At 43.7% G+C, this 26,541-nt stretch overlaps 1 protein-coding gene across 2 annotated transcripts in view; it reads right to left on the reverse strand.

Moving 5' to 3' along the window:
• The window catches only part of LOC147683296 (thiamine transporter 2-like), a 592,344-nt gene that overhangs the window by 50,587 nt on the left and 515,216 nt on the right, over positions 1–26,541 (reverse strand). The gene's annotated exons all lie outside the window — the stretch shown is intronic.

A 26,541-nucleotide genomic window follows, 5' to 3' on the forward strand; every position in this document is an offset into this window, starting at 1 on the left:
CTATAGAAATACCTTTACAAAGGTAAAAAAGATTTTAGAAAGATGGACGCTTCTACCCTTGACATTAGCGGGCCGAGTTTCCCTAGTTAAAATGTCAATACTCCTTCTGTTTGTGTTTCTGTTTTTTAACTCTTCCTCTGAAAATACCAATTTGATATTTTAAGAGGGAAACAGTGTTTACAACGCTGTCATTACATCGAGGCACTATTACAATGTGGTTCTTACAACGACCGCATTGTTAGTACGTGGTACATTTACATTGCAAGTCATTTGAACGACTTGCTGTAGGGGGCGCTAAGGTATTGGAAATTAATTCCATCACCTTCTCCTCTGTTACACAAACTGGAGTAGGAATAATAAATAATACTATTCCTAAGTCAGTTGCGTCCACTACAGCAAGTCGTTCTAATGACTTGCGATGTAAATGTATTGCATACTAACAACGCATTCGTTGTAAAGACCGCGTTGTAAAAACAAGCGACGTAATACATAAATATGTAATGTGCTATATTTATTTTAAGGAGTTGGATAAAGCTATTGTGAGTTTATATGGCCAAAAAAAACACAGGTCAAACTTTATATTCTGCAATTAGACACCTATTACCAAGCCGCATTAGTCAGCCTACTAATCCAACTGGCAGAGCATTTGTCAAAATCTGATAATTTTATGTTAAACTATATGCTAAAAGAGAGTGCAAATAAGCTACAAGTGTTTCTTCGCACAACAAAACTACCCAAAAAAACAAGATATAAAGTCATATTATCAATTGCAACACGTACTCATCGTTTCTACAAAGCTTATAATGTTCCAACATGCCATGACCACACCTCTCCAAGATTGTGAGATATGGGGTTTACAGTTTTATCAAGGGGTGTTAATAGTCCTACAATAATCTTGGGTTCTTGAAGCTAGGTGAATTTTATAACTGTACCCATTTGATCACATGGGAATCATTTGCTTTGCAATTCGAACCCCAAAGTCGAGTCATACAGTTACGTTTTATACAAATCACAGGCTAAGAATAATGATACAAAGATTAACGAGACGGTAAAGCAATTCTAAAAATATTTTTTGAGAAGAACCTGAGCGGTTTTGGAAATTGATATTGGGTACTACGCCAGGGTGTGAATAATAAGCTCATTGAGGAGATGCTTCTAAAAATTGCACAGAAAACAAATTGTCAGTTTAACAGCAAGGAATGGCAGGTAGCGTGTGAGTTTGTGAGAAAATCTTTGATGGGTGGCCATTTTCAAGAGAATGCCTTTTTTGTCTAGATGGGTGGTGTTAATATACTACTCTTAGACTGCATAAATTGTTCCCACCAACTCCTAATCAATGTTTTGGATGTAATATGGAGGGGGCAGGAGAATGGGTACATACATTTTTTACATGTCCTACACTACAGCTGCCAACATTCCAGCAATACTTTGTTTTCATCGCAATAGCGGTAGCCATATCTCTGGTGTTGCAAAATTGGAGATCATCGAAGGTGCCGACAATAGATCAGTGACTCTCTAACATGGAACGGACCTATAATTATGAAGAGGCATACGCAAAGAGGGTGGGGGTACTCTTTAGATTTAGGGCTATATGGGTAGACTACGCCCTGATAGCCCAGGCAAATTGATATGGGGAATTTTTTGTAGGAAAAAAGGAATGCAACGTAGTAATGTTTTATAGTCTTAATTATTCTCATTGTATGTAATTCAGCTTTTTCTGTAGGTATTGTTGGAAATGTAATATTAATTTATGCGATTTGCTGTGAGATGAAATATGAGATTGTTTATTACAAAGTACTTTTTTAATCTTGTACCAATATTCTGAATATTTATGTATGAATTTCCTCTGTATTACTGTTTTTTTCTGTAATAAAAAAAGACAATCTTAGAGTTTAATTACCATTGGAAGTAATCTGCCCATCAGATTGAATTGTGAATTCTTACTGAAGTCAAGTGCTCCACTGAAATTGTTCAGTGACAAGAACTGTGGATTTGTCGAGGTAATTAAAAATAAAATCCACAGTAGTTTGGTGGCTATCTAGCCAGTGCTTATCAATCTTAATTCAAACTCATCATAAAATTGGAGGTGGAGGAGCCAGTAAAATTACATGGAGGTCCAAGAGTGACCATGCACAGGAGAAGCCCTGAAAATATTTGGTTATTCAAATCATATAAAAAAGTAAAAATGTGATCACATTAGAATTAGAAAAAGTGTTTAACATGCAGAAGCATTTTACCTTGGTACTTCTAGATTATACCCCTGCAGTAAGAAGTATTATGTGATAACTTATACAACACAAACTTCTTGTCATCGCACCCCTCACCCCCCACTGGCTTCGGCGCTATGAATGAACTAAAAGGCAAGTTGTCATCTGTTCCCTATGTGTGGCCTAGATTCTTATACATGGAACAACACTCTAGTAACTCAGTTATAGTACAACATGAATTCTGAACATATTTGGATGTGCATTCAAATTTGAATATGAAAGAAAAGAAGGATCAGTGAAATATAGTGTGGGATCATACAGTTAGGTCAGCAGTAAACCAGGATTGCTCAGTTTTTATGTCGAGCCTGGCAGCATGCCCGTGCCGCTCTGCAAGGCATAGTAAATTCAGTACATGGGCTTCAAGCCGGCCCATCGCTTGTCATTGGTGGCTCTGGGTGCCTTGCTAAATGACTTACATTTGAATGGTAAATCGTGCCCATTTGTCCCTCCTACTGGTCAGTCGCTCCCTCCCATAGTGGCTGTCCCTGTTAAAGGGCTCATTTCACTTCTGTCTATTTCAGTTTGTTTCGCGCACAATTTTTTACGATTGTCTGCCTCGTGTTCTGGAAATGTTGGGAATGTTGGAAACATGAGCAGCTGACCAGTGTTACAGCTTTCCACTCCCACCCACCATTTCTCTGTGTCTTCTCCACTCTGCACCTTAGCTTTGACTTATGATCCACAGAGTCTGGGCTACTGAAGATCGAATTGAGCATTCACAAAGTCAGAATTTTAGAAATGTAACTTTACTCACTAGCGTCCTTTCACCCAATCTTTCGTTTTTAGCATTAAATATATTTCACTCGCACAGAACTCCGTTGCTCCATGTCTGTAAACAGGGCTGTAAATCTTGTTCTTTAGCTGGTCACAAATGTGGCGGCTGTGCCTCTGTTCCAAGTGGTAATTCCCCTTTCTTAGTCCTCTAGGCAGTGCTACAGCTGTTTATCTGTTCCAGGTGGTAATTCCTCATTCTCAATCCTGTAGCCAGTGCTGCAGCAGTTTCTTTGCACCCTGTGGTTATTCCTCATTCTCTAGTCCTCTAGGCAGTGCTGCAGCTGTGTCTCTAATCCGAATAGTAATTTCTCATTCTAAGTCCTCTAGACACTACTGCTAGCTGCCTTCTGCTCCTGTTGGTAATTCCTCATTCTAAGTCCTCTAGGCAGTGCTACAGCTGTATCTCTATCCCCGGTGGTAATTCCTCATTCTAAATCCTCTGGGCAGTGCTGCTAGGTGCTTCTCTGGTCTCATTGGTATTTCCTCATTCTACGTATTCTACACAGTGCTGCAGCTACTTTGTTGGTCCTGTTAGCAATTCCTCAATTCTAAATCCTCTAGACAGTGCTGCAGCTGTGTCTCTGTTCCCAGTGGTCATTTCTCATCCTTAGTCCTCTAGCCAGTGCTTCTCTGGTCCCAGTGGGGATTCCTGATTCTAAGTTCTCTAGGCAATGTTGCAGCCGCGTCTCTGTTCCCGTTGGTAGTTCCTCATTCTAAATATTCTAGGTAGTGCTGCAGCTGCGTTTCTGGTCACATATCCTCATTCTATATCCTCTAGACAGTGCTGCTAGCTGCTTCTCTGGTCCCAACATTAGTTCCTCATTGTAAGTCCTCTAGGCAGTGCTGCTAGCTGCTACTCTGGTCCCATCATTAGTTCCTCATTGTAAGCCCTCTAGGCAGTGCTGCAGCTCTGTCTCAGTTCACAGTGTTAATTCCTCATTCGTAATCCTCTAGACAGTGCTGCTAGCTGCTTCTTCGATCCCAGAGGTAATTCCTCATTCTAAATCCTCTAGGCAGTTTTACTGGCTGCTACTCCGGTCCCTTCGTAATTCCTCATTCTAAATCCTCATGACCGTGCTACAGCTGCTTCTTTGGTCCTGGTGGTAACTCCTCATTCTTAGTCCTCTAGGCAATGCTGCTAGCTGCTAGTCTGGTCCCATCATTAGTTCCTCATTGTAAGTCCTCTAGGCAGTGCTGCAGCTCTGTTTCAGTTCACAGTGGTAATTCCTCATTCGTAATCCTCTAGACAGTGCTGCTAGCTGCTTCTTCGATCCCAGAGGTAATTCCTCATTCTAAATCCTCTAGGCAGTTTTACTGGCTGCTACTCCGGTCCCTTCGTAATTCCTCATTCTAAATCCTCTGGACCGTGCTACAGCTGCTTCTTTGGTCCTAGTGGTAATTCCTCATTCTTAGTCCTGTAGGCAGTGCTGCTAGCTGCTTCTCTGGTTCCATTGGTAGTTGCTCATTCTAATTCATCTAAGCAGTGCTGGAGCAGCATTTTTGGTCCTGCCAGTAGTTCCTCATTCTAAGTTGTCTAAACAGTGCTGCTAGCTGCTTCTCTAGTCCTGGTTGAGATTCCTCATTCTAAGTCTTCTACACAGTGCTGCTACCTGCTTCTCCGGTCTCAGTGGAAATTTTGCATTTTAAGTCCTCTAGGAAGTGCTACAGGTGTGTGTCTGTTCATACATCTTCTACACTCCAAACCAAAACATTTAGATAAAAGACATTGTCATTTATAACGCCACTAGCTCTAACTCTGACAAATGCGAGACCTATTACATTGGAAATGCTTGTTATTTAGTGGTGCAGCTTCAGTTTGTGACAAAATATAGAGGAGACTATGACTCAACTAAAACAAAAACCTGTTAAGGGCCAGAATGCACCTGCATGCTAGGAGGGCACTATTCTTGATACATGTCAGCAAGAAAAACAACCTCCAAACAGACTGGATGCTAAAAAAGGTGTTGGACGTTTGCATATAATAAACTGCACACAACCACAAATTATCAACCTCAGGTCCTATTGCAGAAGGGCCTACATTTTAAGCAAAGTACCCACAATGATCAAAATAATGTGTATAGAATAATGCGTCTCTGTTCCCGTTGGTAATTCCTCATTCTAAATATTCTAGGTAGTGCTGCAGCTGCGTTTCTGGTCACATTTCCTCATTCTATATCTTCTAGACAGTGCTGCTAGCTGCTTCTCCGGTCCCAGTGGTAATTCCTCATTCTATGTCCTCTAGGCAGTGCTGCTATCTGCTACTCTGGTCCCATCATTAGTTCCTCATTGTAAGTCCTCTAGGCAGTGCTGCAGCTGTCTCAGTTCACAGTGGTAATTCCTCATTCGTAATCCTCTAGATAGTGCTGCTAGCTGCTTCTTCGCTCCCAGGGGTAATTCCTCATTCTAAAACCTCTAGGCAGTTTTAATAGCTGCTACTCCGGTCCCTTCGTAATTCCTCTTTCTAAATCCTCTGGACCGTGCTACAGCTGCTTCTTTGGTCCTAGTGGTAATTCCTCATTCTTAGTCCTGTAGGCAGTGCTGCTAGCTGCTTCTCTGGTTCCATTGATAGTTCCTCATTCTAATTCATCTAAGCAGTGCTGGAGCAGCATTTTTGGTCCTGCCAGTAGTTCCTCATTCTAAGTTGTCTAAACAGTACTGCTACCTGCTTCTCTGGTCTCAGATGAAATTGTGCATTTTAAATCCTCTAGACAGTACTACAGCTTTGTGTCTGTTCATACATCTTCTACACTCCAAACCTAAACATATAGATAAAAGACATTGTCATTTATAACGCCACTAGCTCTAACTCTGACAAATGCGAGACCTATGGCATTGGAAATACTTGTTATTTAGTGGTGCAGCTTCAGTTTGTGACAAAATATAGAGGAGACTATGACTCAACTAAAAAAAATACCTATTAAGGGCCAGAATGCACCTGCATGCTAGGAGGGCACTATTCTTGATACATGTCAGCAGGAAAAACAACCTCCAAACAGACTGGATGCTAAAAAGGTGCTGGCCGTTTGCATACAATAAACTGCACTCAACCCAACCACAAATTATCAACCTTAGGTCCTATTGCAGAAGGGCCTACATTTTCAGCAAAGTACCCACAATGATCAAAATAATGTGATTTTAGTTGAAAAAGCTTTGGCTACTGCTTACTTAGTTGCCCTTAAAGCGTTGTTGATAGATAGGATGATGTGGAAATTTTACACGATATAATATCTGGTTCCTTCGGACGGCTGAGTAATTTTTTGGTTAAGATTTTACAATAAGTCAGTGCTTTGAGACTGAGATTTTCAAGTGGATTCAGCATTTTCACTTTACTACATATGCTTTCAGGGTCTCCACCTTAATTGTATCTTGACTTTGTCCTAATGAAGAACTAAATATTTATCCAGGGCATGAGTCGAAAAATAGACCACAGTAATTGTGGATTGAATAATGATATCACGATTTATTCTGGAATTTAAGAATAAGACTGATCCACGGTTCCTATTCCTGGTATAAATTTATAATTAAAAAATGTGTTCTTTGTTTATATGTGTGATACTATTTTCTGTTATCCTTCCACATATCTGTGATACCCCTTTTACCCTATCCGTTACCCTTCTTTCACTCCATTTCCTAGTCTTCTATGCTCCCTAAATGTTTTGTCTGTAACTAATGTAATTGTAACTGAAGTAACTCTGTAACATTGTTGAATCTCATGTAAAGTGTTCTGATACCCTCTTGTCTAGCCAGCGCTATATACAACTCATTAAATAAATAGATAAATATGATTCTTATGAGCTGGACCATCACCGTGCAAATCGTTTGTTGTACCTGTTATTTTTGGAAATGGTGATATTTCTCTCTATCCTTTATTATAATGAGTTTAAACGTTTTTGAGTCCCTTTTTGGTTTTCGTACATAACTTTTTCGAAAACATAGATTATATTTAATTGCTTTTCTGTACACTCTGGGACTGAGTTGCTAACACATTGAGGGATATATTTACAGGGAAATGGCACAGCGAAGTGAGCAATTTTGCAGCGACGCGTTGTGTAATTTAAAAAATGCAGGGATACGGCGCACCCCTGTGCTTTCCCTTGGTGCTAAATAAGCTGCCTAGCACCAACACAGGCACCCATAGGGTGTCTGTTTTGCAGGGAATGATTGTTTTGTGCAGGTAGGAACACCTTTCTGCACATAAACAATCTTCAAAGGCGTTTCGCTCTTTCTATGTGTGCTGCAGAAAGCCGCATACATAGAAGGAACAAAAACGAGAAGAAACAAAAGTATTTCTCCTCATTGTGACAATCTAACGCCTGCTTTTGAATGACATTAGTTTTTGGAGCAGCCTCAGATTTACACATCCTTGTAAATCTGGGACAGTGCAAAAAATCAATGGGTGTGTGGGTGGTACGCCCACAGCAACACCAATTGCACGTCACTCGCATGCAGATATCTGCGTGAAATGGTACCCTATTTACAAAGGGGCGTTAAACTATGCATAATGGCTTAACGCCACTTTCTAAATATGGAGCTGGGCATTGCACCACTGGAATGTCGCTAAAAGTAACGTTCTGGTGGGGCAATACCCTTATAAATATACCCCCGAGTCTCAGCAGTAGCCGCCTTCTAACCACTAATACTAATGGTGTTTAAAGTGTCTCACAGTAGCAATTAGTGTTTCGAGGCATTATATACTAAGGTGCCTCGGTTTACAATGTTGCCCCAATGCTTTTGTCATATTCAGGGACAGTTGGCATTCTTTAGCATGTTGGTGGATTGTGATTTCTTAATGGGCCCTTAGAACTCTGAAATACCCCATTTATAGACTGACTGTAGATGACAGTGGTGAGGAAAGTATGGATTCCTCTGGTACGTGGCAAATTACGAAGAGGAAGTGGGATCTTAGGGTGCCAATGTAGAAAAGTCATGTACCAAGGGAGACATTGACCTACCGGAGCGTGGCGAATGCCATAAATGTTTAAAGAATTTAAATGGTGCGTGACCAAGTTGAAGGTTGCTTTTAGGTTAAGCATGATAACGAGGCAGGGGCAAGTGTGAGCAGGCACTTGTGTAGCGGGTATAACCAGCTAAATGTCACATTGCGCATGGGATAGCCATTTTGAAAGTGCAAAGCCACTTCCTTATTAAAACAGCATATTGTTATGCACAGAAGTGTAGGTCATGTTTCTTTGAAAATGTTTGTATGTATGTATGTACGTGCGTAAGTAAAGTTGAACAATTTATAACTTGCAACTTCCGATGATGTTGGAAGCAAGTACCTGGTAAGCTTTTGAAAAAGTATATTAGTTGTTCTCATCTCTCTCGAGCTGGAGTAAGTGCCAGAAGCAAGGTCTGGTGGGCTTCAGCAATGTTTCCCATCCTATTTTATAGAAGGGTTGATGCTGGTGAGAGCTTACTTTTACTTCTGTCAGTTTTTGAATTTGCCAGAGCTCCCACAGACAAAGTTTTCTCTAGGCTCACGTTGAAAAACCCCATGCTGAGGCTTGATTTGATTGGGCATATTTACAACTAAATGGAGCAGGGCAGCGCTGCAAGCAATTTAGCAGCACCGCAATGCATCATTTCAAAAACACAGGGATGCGCCGTGTTGACTTACAGCGTACCCAGTGGCGTAACACAGGCCCCCGCAAGTTTCATTACGCTAGTGGGCTTACCCCTGTGTTTTCCCTTGCGCCGGTGCTAAGAAAGCTGCCAAGCACCAGCGCAGGCACCCATGCACCATGGTGCAGGGGTGGCTAGGTTGCAGGGATGATTGTGCTTGTGCAGGAAGAGATACCTTCCTGCACAAAAACAATAATTAAATGTGTTTTGCTCCTTCTGTGTCTGCTGCTGAATGCAGCAGCCAGAGAAAGAGCAAAAACGAGGAGAAATAAAAGTTCTTTGTTGCGCCACTCTAATGTCGCAAAGGCGTTTGTTTTTGTTGCTGCCTAAGATTTGCAGATCATTGTAAATCTGCAGTAGTGTCAAAAATCAATGAGTGTTGCATGGGTACGCCACTTTGCCGCAGAAAACTGTGGTGAAGAGGCCCATATTTACAAGGTGGTGTTTTTACTTTTTTTTATAGAGTTTTATATAGCGCAAACTAGACCCAGAGATATCAGGTATCAGAGCACTTTACATGAGCACCAGTTTTGTTACAGATGGACACATTCATTTTTGTTAGGCACAGGGAGATTAAGTGATATACTCAGAATCACAGGATGTTGAGCGTAGTTGCCGAGATTTGAACCTGGTTCCCCAGCTTCAAGGTTGACCACTCTAGCCATAAGGCTATATCCTCTGTCCAATGGAGAGGCGTTAAGCCACGCTAAGTGGCTTAGCAATGCCTTGTAAATATAGAACAGGGCATTGCACCACCAAAGTATGGCATAAAGTGATGCTCCGCTGGCACAATGCCCATCTAAATATGCCCCACTATTTTTAAGAAATCAAACTCGCCCTTCACCCGTAGCAAAACATATCAAAATCAATCTCATTAAAAAGATGCAGAGACACTGTACCATGTTAGTGACATAAGACAGGGGACTTGGTGTGATTACTTAGTTCTCAACAACATAGGTAGCAAAACACAGGGTCCTGTGACAAGGAGCCAAGATTTCTCTACCAGCAGTGACACATATTACACCCTGCTAGCACTAGTAACACACAGAATAACCTATCAGCAGCAACACACAATTTTCTCTATAATGAGTGAGAAAATAAAATCAATACGCAATGCTAACACTGATAACAAGCAAACCCCTGACAGCAGGGACACTCACCATATTCTGCCATCAAAGACATGAAGGATGCCCTTTGCGAAGGACACGAGTGCCAACAAAGACAGACAAGGCACTTCCACAAGAAACCTTCAGACTTCATTTCCCTTTCTAATATTGATCACACAAAATATATCTGCCCCAGTCATATTTTGGTAGAGGTGTTTGTCTCGGCATGCTCTCCAGAAAGGCCAGAACTATTGGCTTTGCCAATGCTTATTTTCCTACTGTGGATCGCACTGTTTCCCTCGAGATCAGTGTCTCTCCAGAGCACTCAATGCGAAAATGTTCATCAATTTATTCATGAAATGTAGACGAAGTTCTATTGTATGATTGAATTCATTCTTTTTATTTGTTTATTTTACATTCGTCACATGATTATTCTCATGGCATTTAAGCGAGTGGTCCGTTGGCCCAATGCATTTCGGGCTTTGCCCTTCCTCAGGGGCCATGTAATATTCTGAAAATTAACCAAGTACAGTTTCAAAAGAAAAATTCATGTTCGTTTCATTTTGTACAACTTCATTCGTTATAAAGCATTAGTAGTCATGCAGAAAGGGAAAAAGGAGTGAACAGTGTGAGTCATCGATTGTAACACATGATTCGTCATACATGTTTGAAGAAAATGTGACGCTGTGTCATGCAACAAAATTGGATCTGGTGAATGTGTCTACAAAAACCATAGAAATTAAGGTGAGCGCATGGTGTGTCGGTATTCTTCATAAATACGTGCTCTGCTGGTGAACTAACGTGCACTAGCTAGTGAAATAACAGTTCAAACCTGTTTCAGCTGTGAATCAACGTGATTTCACGGGTAATTAAGAGCCTGTAAAAAGAAAGTGAACCAGGTCAATGTGCGAATTAACGCTGTAGCGTGTTCGCTGAGTAGTACCAATAAAGTATCCTGGTCCTCCGCTAAAAGTTACATGGCTTACCGGATGGTAGTTGTCTCAGGGTGTTCCGCGCTCGTCAGTTCGGAAACGTTGAACGCACGCTGTGTGCAGCGTTCTAAATGGGTATGCCGGGTCATGCGACGCGGGAAATGTTTCTAGTGTTTTGATTGGCTCACAACTGTTCACGTGTGATAACAATTGCTATCAATCGGTGTTATCTGAAGGTTTAGACCGAAACTGTGAAGTTAATCCAAACAACATTGGCTTTAATGAAATATTCTGGTGTGTAAACGGTGTCCCGCCAGATGTAAACTATGCTGAATGATTACGTGACATCGCGATGTTGTATGGGGACTGAAGCTTTATGTATATGGAAAAACTAAATAAAGACAAAGGTGACAAAGTGAATGTTGACATGTATGTGCAAGGTAAAAACAGACAATAGTGTTACTTTTCTGAATATGACTCTCACAGTACAAATGATGATATACTTTAAAAACTGTCTGGGGAGAACAGTGAATTAAATGGTGATAACTCTGTACATTAACCATCGACGACATTTTCATACTTTGGAATGGGTCCACTAACCAACTACTGTCAGCCATTCAGGAACTCAACAACATCAATGAACGAATTCAATTTACATACGACATCAATGAAAATCAATTGTCATTTTTGGATGTGTTGTTCATCAAAGACCTGGATAAATTACAGGTCTTCGCAGTGCGTGTTTAATTTATAAATGACTGCCTAGGTAGTTTTTTCCATTAAATTACACACCACACTATTTCATAAACCCACTGACAGAAACAATTTACTACATCACCAGAGCTTTCACCAGCCTTCGTTAAAAAATTACCTTCCATTTTCTCAACTGATACAAGTAAAATGAATTGCCTCCTCTCAGGAAATGTACGAACAACAAAAAGAAAACACCATCAAAAAATTTAAAGATCGAGGATATCCAGAAACCACGTTGAAACACGCTGTTGACAGAATAAAAACAATGAACAGACAACAACTATTAACGCCATCAAGCACAAGGGAGGAGCGGAGATCAGTGTTTATCTCCAAATACTCTACAAGAAGTCACAACATCAAAAGAGTCATCTTAAAACATTGGCCATTACTAGCACTTGAAGACGATTTCAACGGCATTTTCACTTCGAATCCTAGGTTTGCATACGAAAGAACCAGAAATCTAAAAAAACTGTTGAAACACAAATCCACCGTGTCTCCAAAAACATACAAGGGTACTCTCCCCTGTCACAATTGTGGAAATTGTAATTCAATTATCAAAGGAAACAAAATAAATCACCCATCGAGTGGAACCAAAATCAAATTACAAGTTAATGGTACCTGTGATAGTACCAATTTGATCTACATGTTGAAATGCCCATTTGGACTTCCATATGTGGGTAAAACATCAAGGAAAATTAAAACTCGACTAACTGAACACCGAAGTAACATCAGAGTAAAATCCGCAAAATCCACATTCGCAGTACATTTCAATGAACATCAGCATAATCCCAGTCAGCTAACATTTTGTATTCTTGAAATTGTACCCACACTGCCAGGAAGAGACAATTACCAACATCTCCTAAGGAGAGAACTATATTGGATACATAGACTTTCATCAACAGCACCAAGAGGATTAAATGAACGGCTTGAATTCAGTTGTCATTTATAGACTAACTGGACTAACTCGTTAGAAGGAATTGAAAACGAATGGTTAATGTACAGAGTTATCACCATTTAATTCACTGTTCTCCCCAGACAGTTTTTAAAGTATATCATCATTTGTACTGTGAGAGTCATATTCAAAAAAGTAACACTATTGTCTGTTTTTACCTTGCACATACATGCCAACATTCACTTTGTCACCTTTGTCTTTATTTAGTTTTTACATATACGTAAAGCTTCAGTCCCCATACAACATCGCAATGTCACGTAATCATTCAGCATAGTTTACATCTGGCGGGACACCGTTTACACACCAGAATATTTCATTAAAGCCAATGTTGTTTGGATTAACTTCACAGTTTCGGTCTAAATCTTCAGATAACACAGATTGATAGCAATTGTTATCACAAGTGAACAGTTGTGAGCCAATCAAAACACTAGAAACATTTCCTGCGTCACATGACCCGGCATACCCATTTAGAACGCTGCACACAGCGTGCGTTCAACGTTTCCAAACTGACGAGCGCGGAACACCCTGAGACAACTACCATCCGGTAAGCCATGTAACTTTTAACGGAGGACCAGGATACTTTATTGGTACTACTCAGCGAACACGCTACAGCGTTAATTCGCCCATTGACCTGGTTCACTTTCTTTTTACAGGCTCGTAATTACCCGTGAAATCACGTTGATTCACAGCCGAAACAAGTTTGAACTGTTATTTTACTAGCTAGTGCACGTTAGTTCACCAGCAGAGCACGTATTTATGAAGAATACCGACACACCATGCGCTCACCTTAATTTCTATGGTTTTTGTAGACACATTCACCAGATTCAATTTTGTTGCATGACACAGCGTCACATTTTCTTCAAGCATGTATGACGAATCATGTGTTACAATCGATGACTCACACTGTTCACTCCTTTTTCCCTTCCTGCATGACTACTAATGCTTTATAACGAATGAAGTTGTACAAAATGAAACAAACATGAATTTTTCTTTTGAAACTGTACTTGGTTACTTTTCAGAATATTACACGGCCCCTGAGGAAGGGCAAAGCCCGAAATGCATTGGGCCAACGGGCCACTTGCTTAAATACCATTAGAATAATTATGTGACGAATTTAAAATAAACAAATAAAAAGAATGAATTCAATCATACAATAGAACTTCGTCTACATTTCATGAATAAATTGATGAACATTTTCGCATTGAGTGCTCTGGAGAGACACTGATCTCGAGGGAAACAGTGCGATCCACAGTATTGTTCAACCCCAAGTACAGGGGGTGTTACTCCACGGGCACCACCTACCTATATAGACTTTGAGTACACCCAACACTGGTGTGCGTACCCTACTAACCCCTCTTGGTCACATCATATTTTCCTACTGTAACACCTGCTTCGAATTCAGGCCGATTCGTAAATGCATTAATATATATACAACAAAAGCACTGCTGAATTCTACACATTTTGAACTTCACAAAGCTTCTGCAAAAGATCAAGATACTTGGCTTTGACAGTACTTGTACTTTTAGGTAATGTAAGCTCCTTTAAGAGAACTGCACAAAGCAGGAGTAGTGTCTCTGTGCTAGATGTATGCGCGCCTGGGAAGCGTACAGGAATGGGATATAGCAGTACTGTGTAGTACACATGGGGTTACTGCATGTGCATATATGTATGCCAACAAGGAGTATACATGATTTGAAAGACGTGCAGTGCTGTGTAAGCATGTGATGGATGTATGTGTGCTATCGTTAAGTGCAATATCTGAACAGTGAATTGTTGTGCAGTGCACACATGGTGAGTGTGTGTGCTGGCAGAGTGTGTCTTTGCACACAGCACACTTTGCTACAATACAGAAAGGCTAAAGTACTGAACAGTGCACTCAGACTGAATGTGTGATTAATACATGTGTTACTATAGTGGTACAATGCATGGATTTAACTGTACTGGACAGTAAGTGTGCAGTGAATGTACACTGAGTAAGTGTGCCTGCATTGGCATATTACATCATGGAGGGTCCTGGGTTCCAGTTTGGGAAGCAGAGGCCTGCCTGGTGAAGACATGAGGAGTAAAGGAGTCCTCTCAGACAAATTCATGAATTGCTGCATTTCTGTGAGCTGGGTGGGACACACACTGACGGGAAAGGAGGAAGAGGCTTCCCCCTTCCACTTCAAAAGGCTACTTTTTGATTTAGTGATAGATCAAAAGTAAGACGGCTGGACACATCTCAGGAAGTGGATGGGGCTGATGAGTGAATTATAAAAAATAGGGGTGGGAGCTTGGAATTAACCTTTTGATGCACATATCACTGTGGCTGACATCCAGTTGTGAATTGTGTTCATTCCCATGAATTATGCTGTGTGTCATTCAGCTTCAGAGTCTTGTCTGCTGAGACAGACATCCTTTCAGGATGAAAGAAGAAAAAGAGAAATGTACACTTCAAAAGAAGCAGAACCCCAACATAAAACTTTCAAGACTCAGACCCTAAATCTCATTTAGTATCTGGAAAATGACTATAAGAAGGGGAGGTTGAGAACTTAAAGTTTGTCATCTGCAAGCATCCAGAGGGGCTGTGTGAGGAAGGGAAGCTCTGCAAGACGTCTACCTGCGTATAGAACTGGAGGCCAAGGCCTGCTAGTCTCCTTGCGAGGTGTGGGGACATCACCCAGGGACAACAAAAATCATGTGCCCTACAGCATCAGCACCTGCCTGCTTGCCACGACCAATGTGAGGAAGAGGAACACCATGGAGGGAGTTAGGACCAGTGGGAATCCCTTCCATGAGTGCAAGATTGTTTTTGGTGAGCCTCATATGCTAGGAGAGGGCCGCCGTAGACTGAGCCAAGCAATAAGAGGTGTGCCTCATAGAAGTGACTAGGGCTGTGCCGAATTTTTAATTCCACTGGCGACATTGGAGGAATTTAGTAATTATGTGCTACTCTTGTAAAGAGGAATTGCTAATAAACTACGCCACTCCGCTGGCAGAATTAATCAGCACTGGACTTGAAGACATGATAGCCTCTATTTTGTATGCACAGTGGTCTGTGCTGACATGCCGAAATGACTACTGAAGTTGTGTGACTGGACTACCACTGCGCAAAGCCCTTGCTTTGTGTTTAGGAAGCGTAGAGGGGGTTGCAGTGACACTAAATGGGCAGAGAGGGGAGGGCAGCCAGGGAGTTGCCCACAGTCACAGCGGAGGAGGTAGCCTCTGAACACAGGTGTGTGCTCCCTCACTCTCAGCACCTCCTTACCAAAGTTACCTTGTGCTTGTGGTATGTGTACCACATACGAGTAGGATGACTTTAGTTTTGTGCCAAGCCACACACAGATACAAAATGTTATTTATTTAAAAATAGGCAGGCACGTTTGTAAAATTGGCCACGGTAACAAGTGCCAATATTGTGATATCAAAGTACAGTATACCTGCTGAAATGAGCGTGGATAATATACCTAAAACATAACTAGATTCAGCAGTTTTGTAAAATATAATATTGTGGTTTGATCAATTCTAGTTCAGACAGACCCATTAAGGAGTCCAGTCATGCAGTGTAGTTTCGTAGGTACCTCGTAAAAGTATATCTCATATGCAAATGTCCTTAGAGAAATGCAGTAAGTTGGCTGAGAGACCCAGTTCCACTGAAGTTGTTTATGCTGCTAGTGCGGCTGCAGGGCAGAATTATTCAGCCTTGTGAATGCAGTGCACACAAAGCGGGTACTTGCTCTTTTTTCCAGTCTGTGTATGAAAGGCTGCAGGGATGAGCCTAAAGACCCCGCAAGCTGTCAATGGGCAAGAAAGTCTCCTAGGAACTAGCAATCCCATCTTTTCCAATAAAAAGGACGGGGCTGTGTGCTTTCTCAGGCGGATGGCTGCCCTCTCCCCGCCGGTCTGTGCCAGGATGAGATATATTGAAAATCAAATTGAACAGTCAAAGTGGTGGAGCCAGCAGCAATCACAAGGACCATGCCCCACACCATGTTAGATTTTAAATCTCCTTTCCTATGATGCCTCTGCCGTGCTGTTTTAGGTTAGCAGTGTCTGGCTAAAATACATGCATTTGTATTCACGTTATGCAAGCCACTGAGTTATCCTCGCAGCATGTAAGCTTTAGTTAGTCAGTGTGCATCCATTTTGTATTTCGCATTCCGTATTAGACTGTGCCTGGGTTAGGCCTCAGTGCTCAAGTTGCTTGCCTCAGCAGAACACTGTTTTGTTATTATTTCTTCTGCTGTCCAAGGCTGTTTCCTTAATTTGCTAATGAATAAGGTATTCTGCCATCACATGACTAGCTGAATGTGTAGTTTCTGCCCCCACCTTAGGAGATGCAGAGTATCCAGCACTGTGGCCTTGTCTCCCTGTTAACTCATCTCTCTGTGCTCCATTGATCATGTCCGGCTCAAGCCAGTACTTTTCCTCGGTGGGTGGGGTTGGTGATGGCTAGGAAGCCCTTTTTACTTACTGTAACCTGTTGGGAAGTCCGCCCCTCTCCGGTTATCTTAGGGTGCAGGTCATGACGGATTCCTCTGCAGAGTATTGGTAATAAATGCCTGTTTGTATTCTGTATTCTCTACTGTCTGACCAACTCTTCGGTTGGGAAGGCATAGCAGGTGTTTTTCCATGTGTTCGCTCCAGAGGGCCCGTCCGTCAACCACCTCCACCAGGACAACCAGCAGCACAGGACAGCCAAGAAGAGCTGGTTCTCAGAAGTATGCCTGCAGTTCTCCCTCCAGGATTGTGGCTTCTTGCATGGGGCTTGGGGACCCTGCTGATGTTCTGCCTGGGCTCGCTTTTCTTCCAGCTCAATGGAGGACCACCGCAGATCCTCAACATGTGACAGTATCTGGGTGAGGAGGAGATGTTAAGCTCCTGTCTTGTACCTCTAAGTTGAAAACTGAAGTGTGTATGAGGAAGGAGGTCAAAATAAAAAAGATTTGTGGAAAGTTTGTGATGAAAACTTTACATAAACGTGCTCCTTAGAAAGTTCAACTTGTATTTTACTGCGCAGAGTGTATGATTTGTTACACATTGTCTATGTTTTGCGTCTTTCTATGAAACTCAAGTGCTGAAAACCTCTTTTAAAGTGTCAATGCAACAGTTACATTTATACATTTGTTTTGTAAGAAAAAGATTGTTGATTTTCATTCAGACTCCAAAAGCCTCATAACTCGGGGAATTCTGCTGAGTAGAACTCCATGAGGTCCCCCCACCCCCTAGAGTTTACCCTGTAGGTCAGAGAAGGCTACTGTGGAAATACTTGTGTGCCCAGATTGCCAGGACTCATGGACAGCTTGTGTGCCAGGTGGGACTACCTTGGTGTGGGCAATTGTACTGGCGGAGTCTATGTTATGTCCGGATTTACCGTGGGAAGGAGGGACTGCTGACACTAACTTGCCAAGAATTTTGGACTGTCGCTGGGATTAGAATGATGCTCCGGCCAGTGGGATGAGCCTGCCAAACAAGATCAGCTTTAACTGACTGCCAAGAGGGAGCTGAGGTGGACGTTGTCTCCTCGCTGGATTCCAGTCAGGAGCCTAAGGATTGAAAGCCACCCGCTAGAGATAAATTGACATATCTCATCTTTGTGAGGTAGAAGCTGCTCTGATTGCTGGGGAAAACTGGTTGCACCACTCAGGACAGTGAGCCTGTTCCTGCTGGCTGCTGTTCTGTGTGCCCTGAGCAGCCTGACTTCTCTGAGCAGGATCTCACCTCATGTGTGCCCTCGCTCGGTGAAACCGCTGTTTCTCTGAGCGCTTCAGTGCTGCAGGACCAAGTAAGACTTGACCTGGGCCTGTGTGCCCTGGGGATTTGCTGCAGAAGGTGCTGTGGCACCATATACACTTTTGAATAATTCCTAAGAGTCAAAGGTGAACTCTTGAGTGCGGCCTAATAATAAGCACTCCCTGGATGTGGCCACTAGTGAATGGGGAATAAACCCCAACTATGTTATAAGTGAGAGGGTGGGTCAGGGACGTGCCTGCCAACTACTAGAGCAGTGACTGCAAGGGGTCTGTGTTATTTCTTGTGAATGTCATTATTCCTTTGAATGTGTAGTGTTTGAATCACACTACCTTTTTCTTTCTTAAAAAAGTAAGTATTGGACTGGCAATTGATTTCGTGTTCGTACTGTGTGCACTTGTTATGAGTCGTGTTCACTTACCTGTATCTTCACTTCCCTCCCAAGAGAGCCTTTGACTGCTCGTCCACCGGTACTACTGAGAGTCATGTGAAGAGGGGGCACTTAGCACTGTTGCTAAGGATCCATAGTAGGTCTGGCCACAGGACATCAGGAATACAGTTGGGTCCAGTAGCCCCTCCATGCCCTTCGGCCATCTGAAAGGGCCTCAAAAAATTGTTTTATGAATTTTCAACTTTTATCCACTCGTTGTGTCTTGACATGCTGAGAGGTCTTAGACTGATTATGTACAACGCTGTAGAACAAGTAACTTAGGGCCTGATTCACAACGGTAAACGCACACTTTCATATACATTTACAATTGCATGTTGTTCACAAATGTATTTTATGAGATAGGAGAGTCATCTTTTTTGAATAATATGTTCTACAGTGGTTGGAGAAGGCAAGTAGGATTGAGGGGTGCAGGTACAGGTATGCTTACAATTATCAAGGAAATAGATTGAGCCTGTATATTTATAAATATCATGACTGCTGTGCTAGCTTGCCTGCCCTAACGGTGTACAAGAGGCTTCCATAGCCCACTATATTTATATGGGAATGCATGTATTAAGCTGCCCTCAAAACAGCAAGGTTGCTATAAGACATTTCAAAATAGCTACCTATTTTTTTGTGTGCTAGACAAGTAGTGGCGCCTTTTAATGAATATTTATTTTGTGCACAGTGTAATACGTAAGGGAGATAGTGGAACTAATCAGAGTGTGGGCATCGGTCAAGGGAATGACTCAATTGGGGTTAAGTGTTCAATTTTTGAAGATTTCTCCTTGGCTTTAAACAACTGTCTTGACATAGAAAGTGTTGGAGTATTAGTTGACAGTGCTTAAAATGTGAAAAAGTGGGGTTGGGCCTAGTGGTCCAACATGGCGGATGGCTTTAGGCAAGCTCCGACAACTTCGTTTATAATCCTCCCCGATCCTGCCTACTTCCATAACCAACATGCCCCCATCTCCTCTCTGCAGACTGGGGGTGATGGTCTCTGGGGCAGTGGCCTGTGGCTGACAGGACGGGACAGAGAACAGCAAGACAAGCTTCACTGTGCCATGCGGCCCTAGTGGAGTTGCCGGCTGTGCCATCCATAACTTCACCCTGGGGATAGCGGAGCAGCCCATCCAGAATGTGGGGCAGTGCACCCTGGCTGCAAGAGATGGCTTGCCTCCGTGATAGGGTGTGGGTCTGCTGTGGCCGGGCAATCCCCCGGGCTGCACCTGATGACTACAGTGGCCACTTGTTGTACCGGGGAGGCAGCCTGCTGAATGGCCGGGGGAGGTGGCGGCAGCCACATTGAAGGGCGGTGAGGGTGAACGCTGAGGCCCTGTTTTTTCTGTAGCCAGAATCAAGGGGATTTACCTGGCCTTGACCGGCCTACTAGATCGGAGCGATGCTAGGGGCCTGCAGGGGATATCAGACAACCACGCCCTGGATCCTACAATGAACATTGACAGGTGAGTATCCCACTAGGGAAAGGGTGCGGCATACTCCAGATTGTGGAGGCGGCCAGGCCAGGCCCTCGTGCGGCATGTGGTTGGGAGGGCCACCCTAGTCCTCACCATCATTTGCAGACAACCATTGCTTGTCCCATTACTGTCAATTGGCCTGCCCTCCATGTGCTGGTACGGTGACCATATCCTTCATGAATTAAGCAGCATAGACCCTGGGGGCCACAGGAACACCTTATTGCTCCCATACATTGTTGTTGGGATCCCTCCTGCACAGAGCCTGAAAATGAACCATGACCAAGGATTAACCCGCCGGCCCCGCGTCTAGAGCACAGTGGGCAGATTCATAGAGGCTGGCACGTCAGGTGTCAATGGTGGGGGGTCCAAAGTGCTATCCCGAACAACTCAATATTGCTGGCTGCAATCACTCAGTTTAGGGATATGTTAGAAGCAAAGATTGGAGCACTTGGCTCCGATGTAATGTTACTGTGCCAAGACCTACGGAAAGTGGTAAAGCGCATTGCTGCGGGTGAGACTCGCAGTACTAACCTAGAAGATATAGCTCATACACTGTATCAAAAAGCTGATACCCTTATGACAATGACCAAAGGCTTGGCTGCACGGCTGGAGGATGCAGAAGGCCCATCGTAACAATCTCTGCTTCGTGGGCTTTCGAGAAGGGTGCAAGGGAGCAGATATGGGCAAGTTCCTTACATGCTGGATCACCCAGGGGATACCCTCGGATAACCTTTCCTCCTGTTCCACCATTAAATGGACCCACAGAGCTCTTTGAAGAAACCCTCTCCTGGCGCCAGGCCATGGCCATGGCCAATCATCACCAAAATCCTCAACTTTCAATACATGGACACTATCCTTAAGCAAGCAAGAATACAGGAAAGGTTACTCTATGAATCACACAGCATCATGATATTTCCTGATTGTACCAAAATGGTCCAGCAAAAGCGCAAATCCTTTACAGCAGTGAAGAACCGCTTCTGAGATCTCAAAATTCAGTACATGCTCCTGTTGCCCGTCAGGCTGCATGTGTTATACAACTCTCCTACCATATTCTTTGAAAACCCTGAGGAGATCTTCGCATGGGCAGACGTAACAGTTACCGTCAAACCTCATACCTGGACGTGTCTTGACTCTGACTCATCCTCCATCAAGAGACGCCCAAAATCAGTCTAAACAAAAAAATGAAGTGCCGCTACAGGTTCCGCTCTTTGTGACACTAAAGGCCCCGCACACAGGCCTTCAAGGCCACACACAAGATATATGTGCCGGATGCCCAGCCTGCTGATCCCCCGTGGCCTTTCCTCTGAGGAGAGGGGACACACAGTTAATGTGTAGCAATATAAAGGATGAAGGTATACTGTTACTGGGTGCATCCGTGGTTCATCTGTTTCCAAGGCCCACCAGAGAGACTACTAGTTGAAAGGGTTTATGGTGATTCATTGAACAGGCCTGGCTACTGGTTCCCATTGGTGCTGTGGCTGGGCTCCTTCCGCAACAGATACTTCAATGTTACTGAGGTATTAGGGTGAGGGGTGGGTAAATGGAACTGGTTCTATAGTTGTAGTAAGTTCTTTTATGTGCAGATCTAGTGCTTCCTTCACAATTAACCCACACACAACCACCACAGTTCACGAAAGCCTGTGCCCAGATGGCTGACTCAAATATCGCCTCTCCTGTGGGGAGGCTCCATATTGTTACATGGAATGTCCGTGGAGTCCTAGATAAAGTTAAGTGAGGCACTGTACTTCATCAGGCTAGGCAACTACAGGCCAACATTCTCCTTTTACAGGAGACACACCTCCTCTGGTCAAAGGTCCCATGTTTGGCTCAATATGAGTTTACACAGACCGTTCATGCTGGCTTTTTCAGGGGTTTGTGGGGTGTGGCCATTATCATACACCACAGGGTTCCCTTTCAGGCTCACCAGACATGGGTAGATGGGCAGGGGAGATATGACTTTGTGTCTGGGATGGTGTATGGGGTATCCATTGTTTATGCCACCTGCCACTCAGCCAAACCTATGTAGACTGGATCATAGGAATATGGGGATCCTTGCCTCTGGGTCTGGCCATCATTGTAGGTGACTGGAATGATGTTATGTCACTAGAAAGGAAAAGACACACAATTGGTGGATGGAATGCAGAACAAATCAAAACATTTAGCCCCAGTCAAGAGATCTGGGTTAATTCCATCATTCTTTTGCTCACCATGCCACCTTAGTTTAGACCTGGCCATATGCAAATCAGTCTTGACCCTGTGCAGCATGGGAACAGTCCAGCCTGAACTGCCAAGCCAGGTCCTCCCTGGACTGGAAACAAACATCATAGGACCAGTTTTGGTGTATTTAGGGAGAGGAAGCATGCCACTGGAGATCTCTGTACTGGGGTGAATGTATGACATTGTTCTTTTTGTCACCCCAAGTGGGACAGGTATGCCCAGAACTGGGTCCCGTGCTCTCCATGTCACTGGAGTCAAGCTATCCTGGCTGATGAGGGGTGAAACCCCTCAAACCAGTCCTAGGATGCTTGTTTCCAGTCCAAGGAGGACCCGGCCTGGCAGCTCGGGCTGGACTGTTCCCATTGGGCATAGGGTCAAGACTGATTTGCATATGGCTGGGTTCAAACTGGAATGGCATGGGGAGCAAAAAAACTATGAATTTAGGCCCAGATCTCTGTACTGGGGTGAATGTATGATATTGTTCTGCATTACGTACATCAATTGTTCTTTTTGCATATATCTCTGGAAAGGGACAGATGCAAAGAGGCAGGGTGGGTATGTGACACACGGGTGACTCCCTTGTGATCAGTAGTGGAGATATTGGGGTGGGAAGATGCCTGGATATCCTTTCATACCACTGAAGAGAGCTTTACCTTTTACTCCATAGTGCATGGCTCATTTTCTCGACTTGACAGCCAATTCTTACCAGTGGGTCATACACATAGAGTCTTTGATATAGAAATTTTGCCTAAAGGACTCTCGGCCCACTCTCCAATTGCACTGTGGCTCTCGGTTGGCCCTTACCGACCCCTTTTTCAAAGGCGACTAGCTCTGTGGCACCTGAAAAGTCCGGTATTCATAACACACATTCACTGCGCTGTGACTGAATATTTTTCCCTTAATACAGAATCCATCTCCTCCAAAATCATTCTATGGGAAGCAATGAAGCTGACCATACCCAGCTTTGACATTAGTTTTTGCACACCAAAGTGCAGACAGCCGTTGATACAATTATCCCAGATTGAGGTCCAGATGGTTGACCTAGAGATACGTGGCTGCAAGGCCGTGAGCGGTGTGGAGCATCGGTAGCTGGGCCTAGCCCAACAGCAGTATCAAACTGTGCTCGTGGAAGAGGCCAAAATGCCTAGCTGGCCTACCAGGGCAGGATATATCAATGGGGGGGAAAGTCTGTGGGAATGATACATAGATTGTGCCAAAACACTGTGAATACAGTTCAAGTGCCGTCATCCGGGACAAAAAGGGAACACTGCTTACCAATCTGACTGCAGTGGTCAACAGTTTTGGTGGCTACTATTAGACCTTATGTGCAGATAGGGAGGTCCTAATGGCTACACAATTTGCAGAATTCCTAGATGCCCTTTCTCCAAGGGCCCTCTCGTCGGCAGCCAAAACATTGCTTGATGAGCCCTTAATGGTTAAGGAATTGTCTGGTGCCTTGGCGAGGTTACACCATGGGAGGGCCACTGGCCCAAATGGGTTCCCTAGCAAATTCATCACTACATGTATTCCTTTACTGGTAGCTCACAATTTAGGTGTGATTCAGACAGCACCCAGGGAAATGCGTATGCCAACAGATTGGCAATACGCAGAGATTCCTCAAGCTGGGTCTTACCCCAGAGACTCAGTCCTCATATCACTCCGTCTCCCTCTTAAATATAGAGGCCAAGCTGTTAGCCAAGGCTTTGGCCAACAGGCTAATGTCTCTATGTCAGATCTGGTCCACCCAGACCAGGCAGGCCTAATGCCCCACCATGCTACCGCTATAGATCTGGTGGACCGACTGGTACGCCCTGCGGCTCTACTACTTTCGGATATTGATAACGCTTTCAACTCTGTCAGCTCAACTTACCTATTTGCGCTTCTCCAGTGACTCAACATGGGTCCTAGATTCCTCTCAAATGTCCGACTATTCTATACTGACCTGACATCCTTGGTTTGTGTTGCTGGCATGACCTCGCCCCATTCCCCATCCTTTGCTGAACCAAGTAGGGATGACCCTTGTTCCCTCTTTTATGGGTGAGAATGCACACCAGGTCTGGGCATTTAAATGATCCAGGGAAGTGTCAGACCACATAGTGCCATATGCTGATGACGTCTTATTCTTCATCACAGATCCAGCGACCTCCGGTCCCCGGATCCTAAGTATAATGCAGGTAACTGAGAAGACATCAGGGCTGTACATGAATGTCAATAAGTCAGTACTCTTGCCGTTGAGGGGATTGCCAGGTGGGTTTGTCCATAGAAGCTGACGTCTACCAATATCTGGGTGTGTTCCTGGTGCGCAGTCTAACAATTTCATGGGATTGTAATTTGGCACCACTGATGTAGTGAGTAAAGACGGAGGTAAAAACTTGGTCTCATTTACCTCTATCCCTTTATGGCTGCTATGCCATTTTTTAAATGACCTGCCTCATATTTTGTACCAATTGCAGAACTTCCCCTTTCCAGTTCCCCTTACCTGGTTTTGACAGATCAATACAGTATTGATTCAGTTTTTACGAGTGGGAGGTACCTCTTGGGTGGCCCTATGCACTGGCTTCCAATCCACTTATTGTGGGGGCATCACAGCCACAGATTTCCAATCCTCTCATGGGGCCGCACATCTACAGGTAATCAATGGATGGTGGTATTGCCCCAGAGACGACCCAGCATGTGCGGTGGAGGGATAAGGGATTCATCTATGTTCAAGTACCTTTATAGCAGAGCAGATGTGGCTTCCCTTCCCCAAGCTAGGAGGGTGGTGGACCTGGTGTGCAGGTAGTCCCGTTGTAGGATGGGGTGGTGGGAGAGCCTCATGCCGGAGACTCCGCTGTGGCGGAAAATGCTCAATCCCTAGGTGGAAGGGCTACAAGGCTTTCAGGGTTGGGATCAGATTGGCATATCCACTCAGGGGGGTGTGATGCAAGACCTTGGACTTAAATCATTTCAAGAACTCCAATCTGAATTCTCAATTCCCTACAGTCAATTCTATAAATATTTACTACAGTTGCACCATGTGCTTCCCCTATATACGTACTCTCTCGGCCCTGTCAGACCTCAACCCACTAGAAAGGAAAGATTTCATGGGCGAATATGGCAGTCATAAACTATTAAAGATTTACCAATCCCTGGTCATGAACAGCACCCCTACATTAAAAGCCCTCTTGGTGGCGTGGCAGAGACATAGGTGACCTAGATGAAGATGACTGGGTGGAAGCTCTGGAGTCCCCTTGCGGGGCAGCAATATCCCCGCGCTTGCCAATAATCCAGTTTAAATATGTCCATTGAGCCTACTTCTCTAGACACCGGCTGTAGCGTAAGGGTCATAAAAGCTCCTCCAGATGCCTGTGGTGCTAATCCGAGGATGGCATCTTCCTACATGCAGTTTGGGAATGCAGGGCCATGGCCTGGTTTTGGTGGGGTGCCTGGCCGAGATTATTGTGTGGGTTGTTCCTCAGACCCCGAACCTACTCCTATTACATAGCACTGAAGAGATTGGCGGTAATTGATACAAACGACACTTGCTATTCCTTGATCTTACCCTAGCTAAATGGGACATTGCAGGTAAATGGAAAAAGGTAAGGCATCTGAAACAAAGGCATGGGCTTCTGTATGGGCCTCAAAGTTGCTGTGTTTTAGGTGAAGGGGTGTCCGCAAAAGCATCACAAAATCTGGCTGCAATGGGCTGAATACTGGGGCTTGATCCTAGAGCCTGTACAAACTGCAAACATGCAACTGGACAATCGAATTCGATAATACGGACAGAACACATATGCAGACCCTCATGTCCCTAATGTACACATGTGTTGGGCTATGGGACATGGTTGGGTGGGCGGAGAGGCATCCGAAAGACATTGTACATATGTTTATGTTTCACTGTTGTGTTCTTTTGTTATTGTTTCTTTTACTCCTTTGTATTCCCAATGGGGATAATGCTGCGCCATTTATTCAGCAATCTAATGAATCTGGGTTTGGTCCTCTTAGACATATTTAGGCAAAAACTCAAAAAAAAATCTTTTGTGGAAAAAAAAACTGTGATAAAAGTGCAGTGGTCCCATGTTTTTATTAGGAGCCCAACGCCAATGTTGCCAAAACCAAAGGTTGCCAAGCACCAAGGCTGGGCAGTCTTGATTCTACCTCACGATTATTTCTTTCCACATCCTACCCTTCAGTCCCTATGAGTCACTCTTGTAAATTCTTTTTAATGTATGTCTCCTCCCATTGTCACAGTTTTCTATTTTTTCTTTCCCCTTCTTTTGCCTTTTTCTACCTCTCTGTCT

Source organism: Lissotriton vulgaris, chromosome 11 (genome assembly GCF_964263255.1).
Source record: "Lissotriton vulgaris chromosome 11, aLisVul1.2, whole genome shotgun sequence".
Taxonomy (NCBI): Eukaryota; Metazoa; Chordata; class Amphibia; order Caudata; family Salamandridae; genus Lissotriton; species Lissotriton vulgaris.